The following is a 22994-nucleotide window of genomic DNA, read 5'->3' on the forward strand; positions in this document are numbered from 1 at the left end:
ATGAACTTCAAATTTTACAGGGCTATGGTATCTAATTGCTCCTTATGTTCAACATATCTGGCTAATTTAGATGCACTGGCTAAAAAGAGTTTGAACTTTGTTGAAATTATTGTCTATCTTGTCTGAGAAAATTTGTTTAAAATTCTAAAACCTATTTATCCTAAGTTAGTTTGACAGTTTTATGCTAATATGTATTATCATGAAGAAATTGTTCATTCATATGTTAAGGGCCACAAATTTTTTTTAAATAAAGATTCAATCAGTGAAGTCCTAGACTACTACGACATAGGTGTAAAGACTTACACCTTTGGTAAATGCGATATTGATCTAGGTATTTCACATAAAGATATTTTGGCCGACATATGTGAGAATATTTCACTCATGGATGTTGTCACTTCAAACCACCGGTCTTTAGGTCCTATTAAAGCCCAGTTACACCAAATCTTCACACATATTCTCTACATCAAAGTGGCTCCTATCAAAGAGTTATACTCTGTGATACCTTAGTTCTTTATGCCATACTCAACAAAGTCGAAATCTCTTTTTTTACATATTTGATTATGCGTCATATAGATGATTGGATCTGCAATGACAAAAATATTTCCTTACTTTACAACATGTTTCCAACCTATTTTTCTAAACAATTTGGTGTTGATATATCTAATGAGAACTAAGAGAATAGAACTTCTTATCTGAAAGGCGGTGGTGCAGTAAAACAAACTAAAGAAAAAGAGACTAAGGCTGCAAGAGACACTGTCATGAAAAAAGAAGAGGATGAAAGTATCCCTCCACCTTCGGCTGCCGGTATATCCTCTTCCAACAAGTACTTTGTCAATGGCATTGTGAAAGATGTTTTACAATAATTTGTGAATTCAACCAAGCATATGATCAACTCGAACAAGCAATCTAGGAATCTAGCTATTCAAAATGAGAATTTTTTGAGAAAATCTCAAAGTTGAGTTGAAGTGCTTCTAAACTACATTGATTATGAACCGATGTTGTCTGATCAAGAAGAAGAAATCCTAAAAAGCGAGGATGAGAGATCTGATGTTTAGCTCTTTGTCTCTGTTGTTGATGGCTAAAACTATTTTTGATTATTATGTTATACTCTTTTGATACTCTTTACTTTAACTGGATGACTGTGATAGTGACTTGTAATCTTTTAACTTTGCATTGCTATATTTCTTTATGCCTAACAACTTTTATATAGGGCGTACTTCACCTCTTTGATAACAAAAGGGGGGAGTGAGTATATAAAATGAATTGAATACTGTTAAAATTATGTTTGGTAAATTGATGATGATTAGTATCAATGTTGTTAGAATGATGTTTGGCTAATTGATGCTGACTGTTTGGCACTATGATGTTTGTTTGGATATTTGAATTTGATAAAGTGGTTTGATTAAAGTTAATTAAAATCATTGTGATCATTTCTACACATAATGACTGTTTGTAATTTCAAGATCAAAAAGCACAAAACAGGGGAACCAATCAAAGGAAAGAAATGGGATATCAACTTGAAGATTGAATCATCAAAGGGAAGAATTATTAAACTCTTCTTATTTCTTTAATTACAATTTATTTTAATTTATAATATTTGTCGTCAAGAGAAAGATTGTTGTGTTTGAGGAAATAAAAACAATATATTGATGATGACTAACATTATAGTCTTGGGTTGAAAGTCCAAAATTATTTGTGATGTATATGTTTATTGTGCAGAAAAATATTGCTCAAAACAAGCCCAAAAATAAAACAGACCCAAAATCAAAAGCATTCATTTCATTCTTTGGTGGCCCAAGAATATTGTTGATAATCACAAATCAAAATAACACTTTCTCCTTTGGCCGAAAGTCAAGAAACCAATCTCCCTTCTCTCTTTATTCTGCAACCCACATGATTAATTCCTAAATTAAGGAAGAAAGAGATTTTACTTTTTGGTTGTTTGGTTCAGGATAGTAACAGAGAGTGGATAAAAGGTTGCACTGGAAGTCTGTTACTGATGAGCATTTGTTGTTGTGAATTGTTTGCAGGTTGGCGTGGTCTAGTTCTTGCTTGGAAGTGTGGCTATAAAGATATAATTTATAAAATGGATTGCCTTGAAGCACATTCTTTGATTTCTCAAGGATCAGTCTCAAGAGATAGAGCAGGCAGTGATTTATTTATAAAGATAAAAGAAGTTCTTCATTACAATTGGTTTGCAAAGGTTTCTATCATTCAACGTATAGTGAACAAAGCATCTAATCACATGGTCATGCATGTTGCAAGATGCACAAGCTCTTACAGTGAATGGCTCAAACCTTGGGAGAGTTTACATTTGATTGTTTCTAGGGAGAAATTATAACCCCTTAACTTTGTTGTGCTATCTTGTTTTCTTTTATTTTCTTTAGTCACAAAAAAAAAAATCACCACCATTAGCCTGTTAAATTTGATTATTATCAAGTGAGGATTAAGAACCAAAACAGAATGATGAATCCAAAAGTTTTCTGTTTCTTTTTACAATGTTTCACTTTTAATAATCATTTTTATGAATAGTATTCTATAGACAAATAAAATAGTAAGAAGTCTTGTATTAGGTTATAAAAATTAATATCATCTTTATAGTTTGACAGCATTATTTCAAAATATGTAAAATAGAATGATAAAATACAGTTTAATTAATATACATAATATAACAAATGTGAAACATATATAAATACGGAAAGCAATAATAGTCTTCGGTCCTAAATTACTATATTAACCTGTAACTTAAATTTATAATTATTAGTTTAAAAACTTACAATGATGTACTATTTTTTATTATTAGGCAAAAATAATATATTTTAATATTAATTTTAAGGATTATTAACATTAAATTTTAATAATTTAAAAAAAATTAAATACTTTATGTCTTAAATTTCTTTTTAAAACAATAAGATAACTTAACATGTACATGAAAAAAAAAACTATAATATTTATGTACGAAGATAAAGAGTAGTTTGAATATAAATTTTAATCTCTGCTTCAAATTAAATACTATTAAAAAAATAAATAAATAGATAAATTTAATAATATTTATAAATAACTAATTTATAAATAATATTTATAAATTTTTATCTTAATTTTGTTATACATAATAAAAGTATAATGAATTTTTTCATATCTTATTTAATTTAAATTTATTTATTTTATACATTTTAAATCTTAAATAATATGAAATTTTTATATTTATTTTTTAATTATCTTTTTTATAATTATTTAATAAAATTTATAATTTTAAAATAAAAATATAAAAATTAATTTTTTAAAAATAATATAAAAACGGACAGGCACGATAATTTCTGTTTGACTGCTAGTTAATTATAATAATAGTGAAATTATATATAATTTTGTAATTTTCCATCTAAGATGTTTCTTTTAAATAAAAGCAATTTTACAAGAGTATATATATTAGTTCACACATTTTTTCAACAAAATAGTTAGTCAGCAAAACAATCAAACTAAACCTAACAAAACAAAGCCACAAAATAATATAATCAAACCAGTCACATACATAACAAACCATCAATTTTTTTACAATAAGATAACCAAACCTTTTCATAAATACCAAACATATTATTGTTACTTTATTTGTTTATTATAATATTACTCCTAATTTGATAAAATTTTGTTGTAAATATACGTTGCATTGAGCGTAAAATTTTGCAAAGAGAAGTAAGATTTTGAGCCTCTAGCTATAACAAAAAAAAAAATTAGAATTTGATCGTCTATTGTCTCTATTCTTCTAAATCAAATAGAAGTTCAATTTAGCACAAAATAAATAAACAAATACACCATTCACCGTTTTTGGTAAAAAAAATATCTGAGATTTTCCATGTCAATATTCAATCCCAAATTTTAAACATGGAAGCATAATATTATTTGAAAGGGGTTAACAAATTATCAAAATATTATTGTCAAAAAATGAGAATCACAATTTTTTTAGTCGGGAAAATCACAATTTATCATCAACATGTATATTTCAATTTTGTTAAAAATTTAATAAAAATATGATGTACACACAAAAAATTAATTATTTTATATTTAAAAAATATATATTATTTAACTTATTTTTAATATATATTTTATATTTTAATATATATTTTATGTAAATAATTAATTTTATAGTCAATTTTATGCATCCACCTATTATTATTGAAGTTTAATTGGACCAGTGGAGCACATACGACCACCATTAAGGAAAGACAGGGTTGACGGTTAAGCTAATGAAGTGTTGAACTTACAAGATAATCGCCACAATAATGGAATGGCATAAAAGCAAAAAAGACTTGGACTTTCGATTTTGTCGTGATAAACAGGTTAGAGCTTTCAGGTTAGTTGCACTCCTTTTACTAATAATATTAAAGAAATTGACAAAAGGAGACAAAAGGAATCCTAACATGATTTGATTTAGACAAAAGCTGTTCCGTATTGTTGTATCGTTAACCTGAACCACAAAAAATAACGTAGGCTCTTATTTTGGTTTTAAAAGAAAATGAAATCTTATTTTTGTTTCATTTTACTATTCCTATTAAATACAAAATTGTTGGGGTTATTCTTATTATCATTTTATTTTAAAATTTTGTAAAAAAAGAAAAATTACTTCTATGAAAAAATATAGGTAAGAATTTAGTACTAGAAAAATAAAATCTTTTTTTCTGAATAAAGCAGTTACTGTATTATTTTCACATAATAAGGCTAAATTAAATGAGTTGAATATTCTTTTATGATATTCTGTGGGTTGTATATTTTTCTTATTTAATTATTGCAGTATGGTTTATATAAAATTTAAGAAAATATTGGTAGCCAATACTTATTTTAACTAATAAATTTTAAAATACAATCACTTTCTTACCATTTTAGTTGAATAAATAGAGTTTTTATGGCCTACTTCTGATATTATCACTTTTTAGTTTCAAAAGAAATTTTATAGTAATTCGGCCATAAGTTGTCATACATCAACTTAATGATATTGGTACACTTCTATATACATGCATTGTTATCTGGTGCAAATTGATGCATTCGCATTTTGTTTTAGATTAGCTAGTTAGTTTAAGTAGTTTTAGATTAATTTCATGCATTTTATTCAAAATAAGTAAGCATTTGAATGAAGTTCTCACTATATATTAATATGTCAAAGGCTAAGTGATTTTGTGGTTGATTCTATGTAAATGACATAAGAAAAGTGTTAAATACTTGAATTATAAAAATTTGAGATGCAGAGCTTTGTTGAGATGTTTTGTGATCATGGCAGGGGAGAAAAGTGCTACGCTCATTTGAAGAACACTACGTTCCCCAGCAGCTCACCACTTGGCGCTACGCTCTCTTTCAAAGAGCGCTTCATTCTTCAGCGACGCGTACGCGTATGAGACGCGTACGCGTGGAACAGCATTAACGAAGGGCCACACGTCCGCATGGATGACGCGTACGCCTGGTAGGGATCTATCCTCTTCAGCCAAGAGCGCTACGCTCTCTTTCAAAGAGCACCTGCAACATTCTTCAAAGATGGATTCAAAGTTTGGCTGGCGACGCGTACGCGTCAATGACGCATACGCGTGGGTGTGGCATTGGTGAAGGTTCACACAAACGCGTGAATAGAACGGCAGCGTGGAAGTGACATTTTGACATCCACGCGTACGCGTGGAGGACGCGTACGCATGGGAGAGCGTTCTTGGCGCGAGCGCTACGTTCTCATGGAGAGCGCTACCAAGGGACGCGTAGGCATATATCATGCATACGCGTGACAAGTACTGAGAAGATGATGACGCGCATGCGTAGAAGACGCTTACACGTTGGTGCCTGAGCGCTCCGTTTTTCCAAAGAGCGCTACGTTCTCCTGGAGCTGAATTCAAGTACAAATTGAAAAGCCCACTTGAAGCGCTGGCAAGTACACCTGAAGCAGCCACTGAACTAATATAAATAGGGGGCATCTTGAATTTTGGAGGACATCTTCTGGATCTTCTTTTTCAGTTTCTTTTTCCTTTTAGATCTCTTTTATACTTTTGTACTTTTGAATTATACTTTCTGCAGAGATTCTGCATCACTCTTCTTTCTATTTTTTGTTTTATTTTTCAGTCTTGAATTTTACTTTTCCAGTTTCATTTTCTATTACAGTTTTATTTTTCTTTTCAATGCTCAGTTTAATTTTCAGTTTGAGATCTCTGTTGATACTTAGAGCTATGAGTCACTAAACCCCATTTTCATTAGGGGGAGGAGCTCTATTGTAATCATAATGAATCAAGGAAATTCTTCTTCTTCTCAATTCATTTGGGCAGCTATCGGGTAACTTCTGTTTTGATTGTGAATTATTCACTCTCGAAGGGGGGTTTAGTTCTACTTAATGCTTGTGTGAGCCTGGTGCACGAAATTACAATCACACTTTTGCAACTCCGCACAACTAATCAGCAAGTGCACTAGGTCGTCCAAGTAATACCTTACGTGAGTAAGAGTCGATCCCACGGAGATTGTCGGCTTGAAGCAAGCTATGGTTATCTTGTAACTCTTAGTCAGGATATCAATAATTCTCAGATTTAATTATAAAAAGTAAAAGAACATGAATAAATACTTGTTATGCAGTAATGAAGAACAGGTTGAGGTTTTGGAGATGCTCTGTCCCCAGAATCTCTGCTTTCCTACTATCTTCTTCACACACGCAAGGCTCCTTCCATGGCAAGCTTTATGTTGGGCATCACCGTTGTCAATGGCTACTTCCCGTCCTCTCAGTGAAAATATTCCAAATGCACTGTAACAGCACGGCTAATCATCTGTCGGTTCTCGATCATGCTGGAATAGGATCCATTGATCCTTTTGCGTCTGTCACACGCCCAACACTCGCGAGTTTGAAGCACGTCACAGTCATCCCTTCCCAGATCCTACTCGGAATACCACAGACAAGGTTTAGACTTTCCGGACCTCAGGAAAGGCTGCCAATAATTCTAGCCTATACCACAAAGGTTCTAATCTTAGATTAGAAACCCAAGAGATACACATTCAAGCTTGATTGCATGTAGAACGGAAGTGGTTGTCAGGTATGCATTCATAGGTGAGAATGATGATGATTGTCACGGATAATCACATTCATCAGGTTGAAGTGCGAATGAATATCTTAGAATAGAAGCAAGCGTGATGGAATGAAAAACAGTAGTAATTGCATTAATTCATAGAAACACAGCAGAGCTCCTCACCCCCAACAATGGGTTTAGAGACTCATGCCGTAGAAGATACAATATGAAATGTGTAGAGTGTCATGAGGTACAAGATGAATTACTAAAATTAGTTTTTATAGTAAACTAGTGACCTAAGGTTACAGAAAATGAGTAAGCTAGGGTGTTTAGTGTAAAAATCCACTTCCGGGGCCCACTTGGTGTGTGATTGGGCTGAGCATTGAAGCTTTCATGTGTAGAGACTTTTCTTGGAGTTAAACGCCAGTTTTTGTGCCAGTTTGGGAGTTTAACTCCAGCTTTTATGCCAGTTCTGGCGTTAAACGCTAGAATTCTTAAGCTGACTTAAAATGCCGGTTTGGGCCATCAAATCTTGGGCAAAGTATGAACTATTACATATTGCTAGAAAGCTCAGGATGTCTACTTTCCAACGCAATTGAGATCACGCCAATTGGGTCTCTGTAGCTCTATAAAATCCACTTCGAGTGTAGGGAGGTCAGAATCCAACAGCATCTGTAGTCCTTTTTCAGCCTCTGAATCAGATTTTTGCTCAGGTCCCTCAATTTCAGCCAGAAAATACCTGAAATCACAGAAAAACACACAAACTCATAGTAAAGTCCAAAAAAGTGAATTTTAAATAAAAACTAATAAAAATATAATAAAAACTAACTAAAATCTACTGAAAACCTACTAAAAATAATGCCGAAAAGCGTATAAATTATCCGCTCATCACAACACCAAACTTAAATTGTTGCTTGTCCCCAAGCAACTGAAAATCAAATAGAATAAAAAGAAGAAAATATACAATGAATTCCAAAAACATCTATGAAGATTAGTCTTAATTAGATGAACGGAGCTATTAGCTTTTTGCTTCTGAACAGTTTTGGCATCTCACTTTTTTCTTTGAAGTTCAGAATGATTGGCATCTATAGAAACTCAGAATTCAGATAGTGTTATTGATTCTCCTAGTTAAGTGTGTTGATTCTTGAACACAGCTACTTTATGAGTCTTGGCCGTGACCCAAAGCATTTTGTTTTCCAGTATTACCACCGGATACATAAATGCCACAGACACATAACTGTGTGAACCTTTTCAGATTGTGACTCAGCTTTGCTAGAGTCCCCAATTAGAGGTGTCCAGAGCTCTTAAGCACACTCTTTTTTGCTTTGGACCACGACTTTAACCGCTCAGTCTCATGTTTTCACTTGACACCTTCACGCCACAAGCACATGGTTAGGGACAGCTTGGTTTAGCCGCTTAGGCCAGGATTTTATTCCTGAGGGCCTTCCTATCCACTGATGCTCAAAGCCTTGGATCCTTTTTATTACCCTTGCCTTTTGGTTTAAAGGGCTATTGGCTTCTTCTGCTTGCTTTTTCTTTCTTTTTCTTCTTTTTTTTTCGCATATCATCCTCTCTCTTTTTTTTTTCTTTCTATTCACTTCTTTTTCTTGCTTCAAGAATCAATTTTTTGATTTTTCAGATTATCAATAACACTTCTCCTTTTCCATCATTCTTTCAAGAGCCAACAATTTTAACATTCATAAACAACAAATTCAAACATATGCACTGTTCAAGCATTCATTCAGAAAACAAGAGTATTGCCACCACATCAAAATAATTAAACTGTTTTAAAATTTAAAATTCATGTACTTCTTTTTCTTTTTCAATTAAAAGCACTTTTTATTTAAAAAAGGTGATGGATTCATAGGACATTCATAGCTTTAAGACATAAACTTTAAATTTTATTAATCATGGAATGACAATAAGACTCAAAAATAAATATAAGAGCAAACTAATAATAATAGGAGACAGAAAAGTAAAAAAAAAAACAGAAAAATAAATGACTCTTAAAATAGACACTTAATAATGAAGGTTATCATAGAGTTAGGACTCAACAACCTTGATTTTGAGAAGAGGATGCTCCCTCAATCTGTGGGGTGCTTGGTTCTTCAAGGGAGAGCTTCTGGCGCTTCAGCTCCTGTAGCTCACGCCCCTGCTTCTCCTGTTCCTTCAGCAGTTTGCAGAGCATGCAGTTTTGATTCTGCTGTTCTTCCTTAAGTTGTTCCATAGCTTCTTGCAGCTTGGTAACAGATGCTTCTAGGTTTTTACATAGCAGAGAAATTAAGCTTGGGTAGGCCAGTTTGGCTTCAGTGGAGTTCTTGTTTATAATTGTGTAAATCTCACAAGAAATCAAATGATGAATCTCCACTTCTTTTCCAAGCATAATACAATGAATCATCACTGCTCTTTTGATAGTGACCTCAGGGCGATTGCTAGTGGGTAATATAGAACACCCAATGAAGTCCAACCAGCCTCTTGCAACTGGTTTGAGATGTCCCCTCTTGAGTTGGTTTGAGACACCTTTTGAATTGGTTATCCACTTAGTTCCAGGGAGGCATATGTCCTCTAGAACTTGATCCAACCCCTTATCTACTCTCACCATTCTCCTATTAAAGGATTCTGGATCCTCTTGTAGTTGAGGCAATTTGAAGACCTCTCTTATTTTGTCCAGATGGAAGTAAATAAGCCTCCCTCTGACCATGATTCGGTAGGTATGAAAGGCGGTTCCAGTTATTCTCTGCTTATCTGTTAGCCATAGATTTGAGTAGAATTCCTAAACCATGTTTCTTCCAACCTTTATTTCAGGATTAGCTAGAATTTCCCATCCTCTGTTTCGAATTTGCTCTTGGATCTCCGGATATTCATCTTCTTTTAGATTGAATCTAACTTCCGGGATCACTGACTTCAAACCCATTATTTTGTGGTAATGGTCTGCATGTTCTTTGGTTAGGAACCTCTCTTGATTCTAAAGACTCTTTGGAGTATTCTCTTTCTTGTCTCTTGATTTGGTTTGCTTTCCCTTAGGTTCCATAATCTTGATGAGTCTTAGCTCAGTGATCACGGAAAAACACACCAAACTTAGAGGTTTGCTTGCCCTCAAGCAAAAGAAAGGAAATGGGAGAGAGAGGAGAAGAGGCAAATTCGAATGGTGGAGAGGAGGGGATGGCCGAATGTGTATTTATAAGAGGAGGGGAGGGATTTCAAAAATTTTGAAAGAGATATGCCATAGAGATATGATTGATGGAAGAAAATAAAATCATGATATGATGGGTTAAATCTGATAATTTGGTTATGCATCTAAGAAATAAGAGATGATATGATGGGTTTGAAAAGATTTGAAAAGAAATTGAAAAGATACTTGAGTTTTTGAAGAAGATTTAGGAAGGATTTGAAAGAAAATTGAAAAAGAGATTTAGAGAATTGTTGAATTTTTGAAAATTGAGGGTGAATAATGAAAGTTTGAAACATGTTTGTGCAGAAAATTATGAGTTAAAACATGAAAATTTGAAAAAAAAAATTGAATTTGGAAACAAAATCTCCTCCCCCTGCCTTTCTGGCGTTAAACGCCCAGAATGGTATCCATTCTGGCGTTTAACACCCAATTGTTGGCCATTATGGGCGTTTAACGCCCAGCCAGGTACCCTGGCTGGCGTTAAACGCCAGAAACCCCTTTATCACTGGGCGTTTTGCTGAACGCCCAGGATGCTGTAATTCTGGCATTAAACGCCCAGAATGGTACAAATTCTGGCGTTTAACGCCCAAAATGGTACCTTTACTGGCGTTAAACACCCAGAATGGGAATGGCGTTTAACGCCCAAAATGCCCTTTACTGGCGTTTTCTTGTCAACAAGCTCCTTTTCTCTGCTTTTTGCACTGAATCCTTCTGTAACGCTGTGAATTCCTTCAATTTTGATGATTAACTTTTGAAGAAAGTGTATATCAAATTTCTACAAGTATTATTTAAAACAAATAACCTGCTAATGGCTGGGTTGCCTCCCAGCAAGCGCTTCTTTATTGTCTTTAGCTGGACCTTTACTGAGCTTCATTCAAGCCTCAGTTTTGAGCATTCTTGCTCAAAATTGCTTTCAAGATAATGTTTGATTCTTTGTCCATTAACAATGAACTTTTTGTCAGAATCAATATCTTGAAGCTCAACATATCCATATGGTGACACTCATGTAATCACATTTGATCCCCTCCACCGGGATTTTAATTTCCCGGGGAATAATCTGAGCCTAGAGTTGAACAGCAAAACTTTTTATCCTGGCTCAAAGACTCTGGATGACAATTTCTTGTCATGCCACTTTTTTTCTTTTTCCTTATAAATTTTTGCATTTTCAAAAGCATTGACTCTGAACTCTTCTAGCTCATGTAGCTGGAGCAATCTTTTCTCACCAGCTAACTTAGCATCCAGGTTTAGGAATCTGGTTGCCTAGTAGGCTTTATGTTCCAGTTCCACAAGCAGATGACAGGCCTTGCCATACACAAGCTGGTATGGAGAGGTTCCTATAGGAGTCTTGAATGCTGTTCTGTATGCCCACAGAGCATCATCCAAGCTCTTTACCCAATCCTTTCTACGGGCAATTACAGTCCGTTCCAGGATTCTTTTTAGCTCTCTATTAGAGACTTCAGCCTACCCATTTCTCTGTGGATGATACAGCGTTGCTACTTTGTGGCTAATTCCATATCGGACCTGACGCGGCGGAAATTGGCGAATTAAGAATGATTATAAAATATGCGTTGCAAGTATAGTTCTCAATCAACCAGAAATCCGCTTATCAATTTAGAAGGGTGTCACAGAAATTAAAATTAAAATACTGGAAGTATGAATCCCAGGTCGTCTCCCAACGAGTTGCAGAAAAGTGTGCTATTTTATTAATCAGATGTTTTCAAAAAGGTTTGAGTTGAATGGCAGAAAATTAATTTAGAGAATTTATATAAATTTAAATAAAAGCCTTGACTGGGAGTTGATTAGCTGGAAGCCCTATTCTTGTTTGAGTACTCTCAAGATTAATTGACAATTGAGGGTTATTATGTTTAGTTGTCCCTTACTAAGTAAGGGAAAGTCAAACAAGCTGGAATGCTGTTTCTATCCACAAGTTCCAATCCGCTCTTGGGAGGATTGGTGTTAGTGACTAGAGAGCAATCCAACAATAAACCCAATTACAATCTTTCTCTTGAGCATTCCAACTCAAGGGTTCCTTTCAATCAACTCCCCATCAAGTTAGGGAACTACTCGCTCATTGTAAATGTAAAATTCATAACATAAGAAAGGGAATTAAAGAAATACATGATAAATAATGATCAAAAGATTAATTAAAAATAAAAATAATTGTTGTATTAATAAATGCTAAAATAATCCAATATTAAAATTAAGTAAATTAAGGAACATGGAAGAGTAAGAGACAAGTAAAGAGAACGAACTAGAATGTCGAAGTCTTGATGAGGCAATAACTCTTCTCAATATCCCAATGCAAAAACAATGAAAATAACAAATCCTAAAAACTATGAATGTGTAGAGAGAAAACCTAGAGGAGAGGAAAACTAGATCTAAAAACTAAAAACTATACGGAATGAATGTTGTTGTTGGTTTCTGCATGTTCTCTGGCTCTAGTCTGCTTTTCTGGGCCGAAAACTGGGTCAAAATAGGACCCGAAATTGCCCCCAGCGATTTTGCAGATTATGCAGATCGCACATGTCACGCGGACGCGTCATTCAGGCGGACGCGTCATTCGGCGTTTCGCTTCTCCACGCGGACGCGTCGTCCACGCCTCCGTGTCGCTTGTGCTATTCCATGCCGCGCGGTCGCGTCATCCATGCGGCCGCGTCACTGCGATTTCCTCTCTTCCGCGCGGTCGCGTCATCCATGCGGCCACATCACTTCTCGCTGGTCATCTCCTCAATTCCTTGTGTTCCTTCGATTTTTGCAATCATCCTCTCCAATCTCCAACTCATTCATGCCCTATAAAGTCTGAAACACTTAACACACAGATCACGGCATCGAATGGAATAAAGGAGAAATAAAATACATAATTAAAAGTCTCTAGGAAGCAAGTTTTCAATCATGCAATAACTTTAGGAAGGAATTATAAATGCATGCTTATTTAATGAATAAGTGGGTAAAGATCATGATAAAACCACATAATTAAACACAATATAAACCATAAAATAGTAGTTTATCAACCTCCCCACACTTAAACATTAGCATGTCCTCATGCTTAGTTGAAGGAGATAAAATGAATGAGTAAGAACATGTAAAACCCATGCAATGCAATGCAGACTATATATGCGAATGCAACTATATGATTCTTGTCCACTTGATCTAAAGTAAATAAGCTCTTCAAAATAATTACAAATCAAATTCTACTAACTCAATTCTTATAAAGCAAGAGCAGATAAAAATGCAAGAAGATAGCTCATGAAAGCAGAGAACATAGAAATTCAAGCATGGAACCCTCACTGATGATGTATGTACACTCTAGCCTCTCTAGTGTATAGGGTCATCACTCTATCCTTCTCTAATCATGCTCTCTAATTTTTGTTCTTCTCCTAACCAATCAACAACATTTAATATACCAATGCAAACATCATGAGGTCTTTTCAAGGTTGTAATGGGGCCAAGGTAAGGGTAAGGATACATATACGGCTAAGTTTATAAATTGAATCTTTAATTAACCCAAGCTTTAACATAACCTATATATATATTCTATGTAACTTTAGAATTCATACCTAGCTACCCAGAAATCTCTTTCACTTTCCATACTCATGTTTCAACCTTTTATTTTAATTTTATCATACATGCATTGATCTTTGAATGCTTGACTTAGCATTGGGGTAATTTTGTCCCCTTATTTATTTGTGGAATTTTTTTTATAAACATAGAAACATAAAAATAACATAGCTTATCAATGCACATAGAGTTTTAATTCTTATAGTTTCACATGAGTAGGTATCTAAATTCCCATAATATTATCATGACTCATTCCCTTATTATCTTTTGTTCTACAATTTTCCATACTTAAATAACACATACAATTCTATCTTAAGCTAACCAAAGATTCAATTTGGGATATATAATTGTTTTTTCGCTTAAGGCTAGTAATGTGGTAAAATATAGAACAAATGGGATTTAAAGGCTCAAAGTGGCTAACAAAGGTAATTGAAAGGGTAGGCTTTATTTGGATAAGTGAGCTAAACAAATAATGGCATCAATCATATGCAAACATATAAATATAATAAACATTAGACATATAGGATAAAACAAAATATAGATTACAATCATAGAGAAGTAAACACACAATAATAAAATAATTATGGTTAAATAATGTAACCATTCATAAAGGCTCAAATTTCACAGGTTGTGTGTTCTTTAGCTCAAAAATCATGTTCCAAATACAACTTCAAGCAAATTTAACATAAAAGAAGTAATTAAAATTAGTGAAATTTTGTTCCAACGATAGGGTCTTAGAAGAAACTTATTGTCTTTTCAATCAAGCAGAACATGCATTCAACTAAATATCTTATTCTACAAAAGAAAAACTAACTAAATATCCTAATTTATTGGTGCTAGGGAAGAGAAATTACCTCCGGAAGTCAGGTACTGACCGACCTCCCCACACTTAAGGCTTTGCACCGTCCTTGGTGCCATCTGTCAAGAACAAAGGTGGGCTGGTAGCAGTATCTCCACAGTCGGGACCATCATAGCTCCCTGTGCTGGTAAAAGAGGTGGAGTCCGGGGTATCTGAGTCCTTGAATTTTCCCAGGATCAGCTCCTTGAGGTATGTGAATCGGCGCTTGTTATGGTGCTCTCGCATGTTAGCTTTTTGTTCATGCCGATCCAACTTTTCAAGTATCTGATGGAGCAGTTGGGCTGTTGTAGGTGCTTGTGGTGTTGAAGAGGAAATATCTTCAACTGGTTCAGTGGGCTGGCTGGTAGTGGCTGTTGGAAGTCTAAGGTACTTCCCGTTGGGGACATATTGATCATCCCGTGGAAGCATGGCTTTGGTGTCCCCCAACTCTATAGGAGACTCCGGCTGCTAAGACAAGATCTGAGACCAGGGCGGGAAAAGGTAAGTTGCCCGCAATTTGTACGTGTCCCATGGCATTCCGGATATGTCTTGGTAGATTCAGAGGTTGGTCTGTAAGAATGCACCATAGTAGAACGGCCATGTCCGCAGTGAAGGAGGACTCGTGAGTGCTCGGAAAGACGTAATGGGATATAATCTGTGCCCATACGCGAGCCTCCAAGTTAAGTGCTGAAGCCGAAATTCCCTTAGGGCGGGTACGATGGTATCCGTAGATCCATCTGCTGCCAGGTAGTGCGATAACTCTGAGAACGGCGTCCCAGTCAAATTGGTACATCTGGCGCTTGATTGCGGCTTCCTGAAAGGCGTCCAGTCCTTCTGGAACAGGGGGATGACCTAGAGCTTTTTGAATGGCTTCTTCAGTAATGGGGACTTGCTTCTGACAGATATAGACAGACTGCAGGGTTGGCAGGTGGAAGTTGGAGTAGAACTCGACCACCCAAGAAAGATTGACCTGCCTTGGCTATCTCTGTAGGAAATCCCATTGTCTTCGTGTAATCTGCGGCTCAACAAATGTAGCAATATGGTTTGGGAGGAGAAGAAGGTATTCAATATTGTAACTCCTTTCTGCCAGGATGGGGAACATCTGCTCACAGTAGCGATTGGGGAATCACGCAATGTCCTTTGCTAGGAAGGCTTTTTCTTTATCATCAACCTTTATGATCCTCTTAATCTTCTTTGTTGAGGGCTTTACCGCAGTTGAAGAGGGTTCTGCCACTAATGCTCTTTTTGTACCTCTTCTTGCTGGTTGTTTGGGGTAGCTTTCTCCTTCCTTTCTTGGTGGCCATCCTGAAAAAGAGAAGAGAAAGTAACTTAAATTTAAAGGGGTAAAGCAAGGAAGAGGGTGATGTAAGTGATAATTTATGCACAATAAAGAAGGATGACGTTAACACATGGTCTGGACTACATGTGAAAATTTCATCAATGGAAATATAGCAAGTGCATGTAGTACAATGAAATGCAAGAGGTTTATTGGCATGCCGGCAAAGGCATGAGTAGCATAGATCAAGCATTCAATGTCCAATTTAAAGATGTTATCACTCGTAACTAACCATCACGTTTGTATTGACAATTAAAATCAATGAATAAAATAGTAAAGGGAATTTGTGAAAAGCAAGCATGGAATATTAGAGTAGAAAAAAGTAAAGAAGTTCATAATGCCTTATGGGCTTTTTCACAAACACATAGCATGCATGTAGAAGAAGTTCTTGAAAATAAGAATTTGAACATGCAAGTAATCCCTTAAAAAGCAATATATAATTGTCAAACAAATTTACAACAATCCACAAGCATATAATAATAATGACTCACATAAATTGATAACACCAAGTAAAAAGGAAAAAGAAAGGAAAAGAAAATATGAATAATGAAAGTAAAACGAAAAGAAAAGAAGATAACATATAAAAAGAAGAAGAATAATAGGAAAGTAAGGAGGGAAGGAGAAAAAGAAAAACCTTGTTAATAGGGTGAGAGAGAGAAAGTGTAAAAAGTGAGAAAGAAGGAAGAAGGGAGGAAGGGGAGAAAAAGAGATAAGGAGGAAAAAGAGAAAATAGGATTTGGGGAGAAAAAGATATGATAATTGGCAAATCTGGAAAACTGTGCGGCACGAGCGACACGGTCGCGTGGTGCATGCGGTCGCGCGACTTGCGCTTAAACTGAATGACGCGGTCGCGTCGGTCACGCGGTCGCGTGACATGTTTTAGGCTGATGGCGCGAGGGTAGCCTCGCACTCACACAACTCTCTGTTCAAAATCATATTAGTGCCAAATTTTAAGTGACGCGATTGCGTGGGGCATGCGATCGTGTGAGTGGGCTTTAGAAGGATATGACGCGGTCGCGTGGGTCACGCGGCCGCGTGAGAGGGACTGCGCGTCCAGCGCCAGTCCAGCATCACTCTAGCACAACTTTCGGGTGTGCACCACTTTGACGTCGAAATCCTGGTCACGCGGCCGCGTGGGACACGCGGTCGCGTGGGAGGCCATTATTCCCATATGACGCGGTCGCGTCGGCGACGCGGTCGCGTGGGACAATTTGTGCCATTGGCACGCCTCCAGCCCTGCTCCTGCATAACTCTCTGTTCATATAATTATTGTCTCCCATCTCCTTGCGACGCGGACGCGTCAATGAGGCTGTCGCGTCGCGTGATTTTTTTTAATTAAAAAAGAAAGTATGGAAATGCAGATGCACGAAATGTACGAATGAATAGAAGAGTTATTGAATAAGAAAATTAAAAATACAGAAAAGAACGATCATACTATGGTGGGTTGTCTCCCACCTAGCACTTTGCTTTAACGTCCGTAAGTTGGACGCTCCACTAGCTCAGTCTTCGGCTATGTGGGAATCTTCCAAGAGGAAGATCTCAAGCTCCTTGTTTTTCTTCAGCTTCTCACCATGGTACAACTTTAAACGATGTCCATTAACTTTGATAAGTTCAGAGCTTGAAGAATGGCTTAGGTGATAAACTCCGTACGGTTCGGCCTTCTCTACTCTGTATGGACCTTCCCATCTTGATCTCAACTTGCTTGGCATGAGCCTCAGTCGAGATTTGTAAAGGAGGACTAAGTCCCCAGGTTGGAACTCTTTCCTCTTGATGTGCTGATCATGTACAGCCTTCATCTTCTCCTTGTATAGTCTTGAGTTCTCATAAGCTTCTAGGCGAAGGCTCTCTAGTTCCTGCAGTTGCAACTTCCTTTCAGCTCCGGCTTTTTCAATTCCCATGTTGCATTCCTTTACTGCCCAAAAGGCTTTATGCTCCACTTCAACAGGGAGATGCAAGCTTTTCCATAAACTAAGCGGAAAGGACTCATCCCAATGGGTGTTTTGTATGTTGTCCTGTATGCCCAAAGTGCGTCTTGTAGCCTGCTACTCTAGTCTCTTCTATGAGGTTTGACTATCTTCAGCAGGATACGCTTTATCTCTCTATTTGACACCTCGGCTTGCCCATTAGTCTGAGGATGGTAGGCTGTTGCAACTTTACGAATTATCCCATGCTTCTTCATTAGTCCTGTTAGTCTCCTGTTACAAAAATGGGTGCCTTGATCACTCACGATTGCTCGTGGTGATCCAAAGTGACAAATAATATGGTTTCTCACAAAGGAAACAACAGTGTTAGCATCATCAGTGCGGGTAGGAATTGCTTCCACCCATTTGGAAATTGACCCTTGAAGTCAATGCTCCAAACATCAAAAATTTCACAGAAAAGCATAATCTGTTGAGGCATCTCATCCCTCCTGGATATATTACCAAATTTCTGGCATGGGAAACAAGATCTACAAAATTCAGCAGCGTCCCTAAAAAGAGTGGGCCACCATAATCCACAGTCTAAGATTTTTCTAGCAGTTCTTTGAGGGCCAAAATGTCCTCCACTCTCAGATGAGTGACAGGCCTCTAAAATAGACTGGAATTCTGATTGAGGCACACACCGTCTAATTACCTGGTCAGCGCCACATCTCCATAAATATGGGTCAACCCATATATAATATTTAGACTCGCTTTTCAGCTTGTCTCTTTGATGCTTAGAAAAGTTCGGAGGGAAGGTGCGGCTAACTAGATAATTAGCTACATGTGCATACCAAGGGACTACCTCAGATACTGCTTGCAGGTTATCAAATGGGAAATTATCAGCTATAAGAGTGGAGTCATCTGTAATGTGCTCAAGGCGACTCAGGTGGTCTGCCACTAAATTCTGATTACCACTCCTATCCTTAATTTCTAAATCAAATTCTTGTAATAGCAGTATCCAATGTATAAGCCTTGGTTTGGACTCCTTTTTAGATAATAAATACTTTAGAGCTGCGTGGTCTGAATACACTACTACTTTAGTACCAAGTAAATAGGCTCGAAATTTATCCAGAGCGAAAACAATAGCAAGAAGTTCTTTCTCGGTAGTAGTGTAATTCGACTGAGAGGCATCTAAAGTTTTAGACGCGTAAGCAATAACAAAAGGATCCTTACCTTCACGCGTAAGTAATAACAAAAGGATCCTTACCTTCTTGCTGAACTTGTTGTTGATTCAATTGCATTTGCTTCAGCAAGTTGGTCATTTCACAGATACTCTGAGTTAAAGCAGTAGTCTCTCTGCTAGAGGATACTTCTGCAACGGCTTTTGTACGGCCTTGTTTCTGCCTGTGATTCCTAGTAGATTCAGCTAGGTCGCTGATCAATTGCCATGCCTCATCAGTGGTCTTGTACTTTTTCATAGACCCATTGCTAGCACTTTCCAATGTGGTCTTATCTTGGGGCCTCATACCCTGTGTGACATAACCGAGTAACACTATCTTGTCAATCATATGGTGGGGGCAAGCTTCCAGAAGATTATTGAAGCGCTCCAAGTACTCATAAAGAGTTTCAGAATCATCCTGAACAATCATGGAAATATCTTTCCTCAGTTTACCAGTAACTTCAGCTGGAAAGAACTTTTCCAAAAATTCTCTTCTTAGTGTATCCCAGTTGGATACAATTGTTGCGGGTTGAGTGTAGTACCACTCTCTTACCTTCCCCTCAAGAGAGAACAGGAAAGCTTTCAGCAAAATTGAAGTTTCATCTGCACCATTACGCCTGACAGTAGAACAGGCTGCTTGAAAATCTCTCAGGCGCTTGATAGGCTCTTGAGCAGGTAAGCCATGAAACCTGGGCATCAAATTGAGCATTGTGGTCTTTATTTCAAAATCTATAGCCACCGCTGGGTGATGCGCTTGAAATGGTTGCATTATAAAATCAGGGGCTCCAGCCTCCTGGATAGTAACTCTCCTGGCTGCTCAACCAAATCAGTAGAACGGGGGCTGGTTTCTTTCTCAAGTGACATTTCAGATCTGCCCTCAGAGAGGACTAACCGACGCCGAGCTTGTCTTATTCGTAAAATAGTTCTTTCCATCTCAGGATCGAATACTAGCAAGCTTGGATCAGGAAGCAAACGTGTCATCTAACGAAAGAAACAAGCAGCTCATAGTAGCAAAATAAAATAAAATAAAAATAAATAAATTCCAATTAATAACTTTAGCACTCTATTGCAACTCCCCGGCAACGGCTTCAAAAATTGATGCAGCAGAAATTGGCGAATTAAGAATGATTATAAAATATGCGTTGCAAGTATAGTTCTCAACCAACCAAAAATCCGCTTATCAATTTAGAAGGGTGTCACAGAAATTAAAATTAAAATACTGGGAGTATGAATCCCAGGTCGTCTCCCAACGAGTTGCAGAAAAGTGTGCTATTTTATTAATCAGATGTTTTCAAAAAGGTTTAAGTTGAATGGCAGAAAATTAATTTAGAGAATTTATATAAATTTAAAAAAAAAAGCCTTGACTGGGAGTTGATTAGCTGGAAGCCCTATTCTTGTTTGAGTACTCTCAAGATTAATTAACAATTGAAAGTTATTATGTTTAGTTGTCCCTTACTAAGTAAGGGAAAGTCAAACAAGCTGGAATGATGTTTCTATCCACAAGTTCCAATCCGTTCTTGGGAGGATTGGTGTTAGTGACTAGAGAGCAATCCAACAATAAACCCAATTACAATCTTTCTCTTGAGCATTCCAACTCAAGGGTTCCTTTCAATCAACTCCCCATCAAGTTAGGGAACTACTCGCTCATTGTAAATGTAAAATTCATAACATAAGAAAGGAAATTAAAGAAAGACATGATAAATAATGATCAAAAGATTAATTGAAAATAAAAGTAATTCTTGTATTAATAAATGCTAAAATAATCCAATAGTAAAATTAAGTAAATTAAGGAACATGGAAGAGTAAGAGACAAGTAAAGAGAACGAACTAGAATATCGAAGTCTTGATGAGGCAATAACTCTTCTCAATATCCCAATGCAAAAACAATGAAAATAACAAATCCTAAAAACTATGAATGTGTTGAGAGAAAACCTAGAGGAGAGGAAAACTAGATCTAAAAACTAAAAACTATGCGGAATGAATGTTGTTGTTGGTTTCTGCATGTTCTCTGGCTCTAGTTTGCTTTTCTGGGCCGAAAACTGGGTCAAAATAGGGCCCGAAATTGCCCCCAGCGATTCTGCAGATTATGCAGATCGCGCATGTCACGCGGATGCGTCATTCAGGCGGATGCGTCATTCGGCATTTCGTTTCTCCACGCAGACGCGTCGTCCACGCCTCCACGTCGCTTGTGCTATTCCATGCCGCGCGGTCGCGTCATCCATGCGGCCGCGTCACTTCTCGCTGGTCATCTCCTCAATTCCTTGTGTTCCTTCCATTTTTGCAAGCTTCCTCTCCAATCTCCAACTCATTCATGCCCTATAAAGCCTGAAACACTTAACACATAGATCACAGCATCGACTGGAATAAAGGAGAAATAAAATACATAATTAAAAGTCTCTAGGAAGCAAGTTTTCAATCATGGAATAACTTTAGGAAGGAATTATAAATGCATGCTTATTTAATGAATAAGTGGGTAAAGATCATGATAAAACCACATAATTAAACACAATATAAACCATAAAATAGTGGTTTATCAGGACCATGGCAGAGTAAAGCTGTTTATTGCGGAAATGGGTGCCCCCGTCACTGATTAGTACTCTGGGAACACCAAATCTGCTGAAGATATGTTTCTGGAGGAACTTCAGCACAGTCTTGGTATCATTAGTGGGAGTGGCAATTGCCTCCACCCATTTAGATACGTAGTCTATTGCCACCAGAATGTAAGTGTTTGAGTATGATGGTGGAAAAGGACCCATGAAGTCAATACCCCATACATCAAACAACTCAATCTCTAAGATCCCTTGTTGAGGCATGGCGTAACCATGAGGTAAGTTGCCAGCTCTTTGGCAACTGTCACAGTTACTTACAAACTCTTGGGCATCTCTATAGAGAGTAGGCCAGAAGAAGCCACATTGGAGGACTTTAGTGGCTGTGCGCTCACTTCCGAAGTGTCCTCCATACTGTGATCCATGGCAATGCCACAGGATCTTCTGTGCCTCCTCTCTAGGGACGCATCTGCGAATCATTCTGTCTGCACATCTCTTAAAGAGATATGGTTCATCCCACAAGTAGTACTTTGCATCAGAAATTAGTTTTTTCTTTTGCACCCTGCTGTACTCCTGGAGTATGAACCTCACAGCTTTATAATTTGCAATGTCTGCAAACTATGGTGCTTCCTGAATGGCAAAGAGTTTCTCATCTGGAAAGGTCTTAGAGATCTCAGTAGAAGGGAGGGACGCCCCAGCTATTGGTTCTATCCGGGACAGGTGATTAGCTACCTGGTTCTCTGTCCCTTTTTGTCTCTTATTTCTATATTAAACTCTTGCAGAAGCAACACCCATCTTATGAGCTCTCTGCTCTATTTGCTTGCAATGCGTTTACCTATCAAAGTTGGCGAATGCTTCTGTAACCTTAGACTCGTTACGCTGTTCACCCACTTATTTAAAGACTCGTTGGCTCCGCGTCCACCGAAAGTCGGTAATGGGTTTTGAATCCTGCTTTGTGAGTAAATATTTAAGAGCAGCATGGTCAGTGTATACAATCACTTTTGATCCTACTAAATAGGATCTAAACTTTTCAATGGCATAAACCACTGCAAGTAACTCTTTTTCTGTGGTTGTGTAATTCTTCTGTGCATCATTTAAAACACAGCTAGCATAGTAAATGACGTGCAGAAGCTTGTTATGCCTCTGTCCCAACACTGCACCAATGGCATGGTCACTGACATCACACATTACTTCAAATGGCAATGTCCAGTTTGGTGCAGAGATGACTGGCACTGTGACCAGCTTAGCTTTCAGGGTCTCAAACGCCTGAAGACACTTTGTGTCAAACATGAATGGCGTGTCAGTAGCTAGGAGATTTCTCAGAGGTTTTGCAATTTTTGAAAAATCCTTTATAAACCTCCTATAGAATCCTGCATGCCCCAAAAAGCTTCTGATTGCCTTAACATTG

Source organism: Arachis ipaensis, chromosome B5 (genome assembly GCF_059453495.1).
Source record: "Arachis ipaensis isolate K30076 ecotype BB chromosome B5, ASM5945349v1, whole genome shotgun sequence".
Lineage (NCBI taxonomy): Eukaryota > Viridiplantae > Streptophyta > Magnoliopsida > Fabales > Fabaceae > Arachis > Arachis ipaensis.